Source organism: Mustelus asterias, chromosome 4, assembly GCF_964213995.1.
Source record: "Mustelus asterias chromosome 4, sMusAst1.hap1.1, whole genome shotgun sequence".
NCBI lineage: Eukaryota > Metazoa > Chordata > Chondrichthyes > Carcharhiniformes > Triakidae > Mustelus > Mustelus asterias.
In genome coordinates, this window is record NC_135804.1 from 75,058,339 (window position 1) to 75,062,246 (window position 3,908).

At 47.0% G+C, this 3,908-nt stretch overlaps 1 non-coding gene across 1 annotated transcript; it reads left to right on the top strand.

Moving 5' to 3' along the window:
• Nucleotides 1–3,144: 3,144 nt before the first annotated feature.
• trnae-uuc (transfer RNA glutamic acid (anticodon UUC)) lies at nt 3,145–3,216 on the top strand. Its single transcript has one exon. It is a non-coding gene; the product is annotated as a tRNA-Glu (tRNA).
• Nucleotides 3,217–3,908: the final 692 nt, after the last annotated feature.

Here is a 3,908-nt window from a genome sequence, read left to right on the forward strand (position 1 = left end):
CGCAAACTTGATTGAGTTTTTTGAGGGAGTGACAAAAATGATTGATGAGGGCAGGCCAGTGAATACTTATGGACTCCATGCACTCCATGGACTTTAGCAAGGCCTTTGACAAGGTCCCTCGTGGCAGGCTGATACAGAAGGTGAGGTCACATGGGATCCGGTGAGCTGGTAAGATGGATACAGAACTGACTTGGTCATGGAAGACAGAAAGTAGTGGTGGAAGGGTGTTTTTCTGACTGGAGATCTGTAATCAGTGGTGTTTCGCAGGGATCGGTGTTGGGCCCCCTGTTGTTTGTAATATATTTAAATGATTTGGAGGAGAATGTACGTGGTCTGATTAGTAAGTTTGCGGACAACACAAAGATTAGAGCAATGGGTAGTGAAGAGGATTGTAAGAGGATACAGATAGGCTGGAGACCTGGGTAGAAAAATGGCAGATGGAATTTAATCTGGACAAATGCCGAGGTGATGGATTTTGGAATGTTTAATGCAGGAGGGAGGTGTATAGTAAATGGCAGACCCCTTAAAAGCATTAACATTTGGAGGGGTCCACAATTCTATGAAAGTGGCAATACAAGTGGACAAGGTGGTCAAGGCGGCATATGACATGCTTGCCTTCAAATCGGTCAGGGCACAGAGTATAAAAATAGGCAAGTCATTTTGCAACTGTATAGAACTTTAGTTAGGCCACATTTGGAATATTGTGTACAGTTCTGGTCACCACAGTACCAAAAGAATGTGGAGGCTTTGGAGAGGGTACAGAAAAGGTTTACCGGGATGTTGCCCAGTTTGGAGGGTTTTACTACAAGGAGAGATTGGACAAACTTGGTTTGTTTTCACTTGAATGGAGGGCAACCTGATGGATGTTTACGAAATATGAGAGGCATGGATAGTCGGCGTCTTTTTCCCAGGGTAGAAATGTCAATTATTGGGGGACATAGATTTAAAATCTTTACAGAGAGGGTGGTAAGTGCCCAGAATCCACTGCCAGAGAAGGTGGTGGAAGCAGATACACTGGCAATGTTTAAGAGGCATCTTGACAGATACAAGAATAGTAGGGAACAGAGGGATACGGACCATGTGTGGAGGCAAGAGGCCTTTAGTTTGGTGTCATATGTCAGCACAGGCTTTGTGGACCAAATGCCTGTTCCTGTGCCATACTGTTCTTTGTTCTATACTGCAGATTTAAAAGCCTTAGCAAAGAATTTGGTTTTAGCATTTGGCACCCTTATTGTTGTTTAAGTCAGGGATCGAGTAGACTGCGGGGTCCACCATGATCTTGTCCATAAGTAGCTGCTTCACGAGAAAGATCCAACATTGCAATCAGCCATTAGCATCTGTTTGCTGAGTGAGCAGTCAGCAAAAAGCAGCAAGGAGGGAAACCAAAGTTTTTGTAGCACTGGGCACACCCTGCCCCAACTGCGGTGACCATCACCCTCATAACAGAACAGCATGCTTCACGTTTGGTAAATGCTGCTACAAATTTGGCAAATTGAACCATTTTGCGAAATGCTTCCTTTGTCACCAGCTACATTGCAGCCGATCAGTCCTCTAAGATTCAGCAAGGTGAATGAACTGGAGCTCGGCCAGAGAAACCAAACTACTGAGCCTCCAACAATATTCTAGTATGAGAGAGTCGATTTCGTCACAGAACAGGGTGAGACCTTCACCACCCTCAACGTGATTCATAGCAATACAAAACTGAAGGTAAAGATTAACACTGGAGCAAAGTGTACTGTATTGCCCAGCTGAACGCTACAGGAACAAGATCCATAGGCAGGAACGGACCTCGATCCCCAGATCGACCTCGTAGCCAATGACAGACAAACCATCCACACTGAAGGTGTGGCCACTCTCCACTGCACATAGGGCAGCTTCAAGTTTCATAGTCAACCAGAACATGAGGCAACTGTTAGATCTTTGGACGGCATCACACTGGGATCCATCCAACTTGATCCAGAGATACATGCTCTGCAACACCAGGCCCCAGAAATGAGAGTGCACAAAGACGTCTTCAACTGCAGTGGCATTGGTAAGATGCCAGTCATGTACCACGAGACTAGATGACTCAGTATCACCAACAGTCTTTGCTCGAGAAGAGTATCAGTAGTCAGGAAGCAGAAAGTAGCCAATGAGCTGCATCAGATGATGACACTTGTCACCGGATTTCACCATCAAGTTGCACTCATTTTCGGGCATGAAAACTTGATAAAGTCGGGCGTGAGGCAAGTAGCGTGATCGGCACCTGCCTCCGCGCCAGTTCCCCCATTACCAAGGCCCAAAAATGGCCACAATCAGGACTGCGCCCAAAATGGGTGCGACGGCCATTTAAATGCATTTGCATGCATTTAAATTGACTTATTGGGCTGCACAGCCAATCTTACCAGCACTTCCCCCTTTACCACCGTGTTCGCCCATCCAGAATCGGGGTGAAACAGGCATGCTCCGCAAAAGTCCGATTCAGGTGCTCCAGTTAGTGAGGAGGTAAGTGCCGAGTGTCCGGCAGCTCTCTGCTCGTGATCAGTGGGGAGGGAGTTGGGGTCTGCTGCCACTCTGATTGCGATCAGTGGGGTGGGGCATTATCCAGCCCAGGAGCAATGTGGCAGGGGAGCTGCATTCTATCATTTTTTTGCGCAGTTGGAGGCATCGATAGGAGCTGCACGATTTTGGGCGCGTTAAGCCCCTCCCACAGGCTTCTGCAGCGTGATTCAGAATCACTGATATTTTTGCAGGTAGAGTGTGTTCAGGGACACCTGAGAATGGGTTTATAAGTTGGATCTGAAACACTCCCAGTTTGAAGTCCGCCCAGCACTTAGAATCAAAATGGTAAATTGGGCCCTGGGTGTCATAACTCCCATAGACGAGGCCACAGAATGGGTTCCAGCAATGGTGGCTGCAGTAAAGAAAGATGGCACAGTCAAGATTGGCATTGACCCAGTTCACTTAAACAAGGCATTGCTCAGACCTCATCACCCTATGAAGGCAGAGGAACAAATGAAAGCAGACATGCACAATGCCAAGGTTTTCAGCATCTTGGATTTTATTTTATTTATTATTGTCACATGTATTAGTATACCATGAAAAGTATTGTTTCTTACGTGCTATACAGACAAAGCATACCATTCATAGAGAAGGAAAATGCCTTCCCTGGTTGTCCAGTGGTTAGGATTCGGTGCTTTCACCGCCGCAGCCCGGGTTCGATTCCCGGTCAGGGAAAACAAATGTATTTCTTCTTTGGGGCGTCTGGACAAATATATGAATCAGATGGGAATAGAGGCATATGGTCTCTGGAAGGGTACGGGGTTTTAATTCAGTCAGGCAGCATGGTTGGTGCAGGCTTGGAGGGATAATGCGCCTGTTCCGGTGTTGTAATTTTCTTTGTTCTTTCAAAGAAAGGAGGGAGTGCAGAATGTAGTGTTACAGTCATAGCTAGAGTGTAGAGAAAGATCAACTTAATGAGCGATAGGTCCAAAGTCGGATGGTTGCAGGTTCTGGGGCCTGGAATGTGTTGCCGGGCAAGGTGGTGGAGGCGGACACACTGGGAACGTTTAAGACTTATCTAGACAGCTATATGAACGGAGTGGGAATGGAGGGATACAAAAGAGTGGTCTAGTTTGGACCAGGGAGCGGCACGGGCTAATTGTTCTTTGTTTCTCGTTTCAAGGCTTCATTCTATGATCATCTTGCTGGTGCCAGTACAGAGCGAGACTGCGGATAGTTGGGAACCTGTCTCGGGGGCAGGGAATTCAGATGGTGTTCGTAAAGCAGAAGTGGAAATGAATAGGGTTGGGAAGCATTTTCTGATCAGGGCCAGTGTGATCTCCTGGACTTGTTTCGATCGCCTCAGGGGGTCGGAGAGGAATTTCCCAGATTTTTTTTTCCCCATATTGGCCCTGGGGTTTTCACTC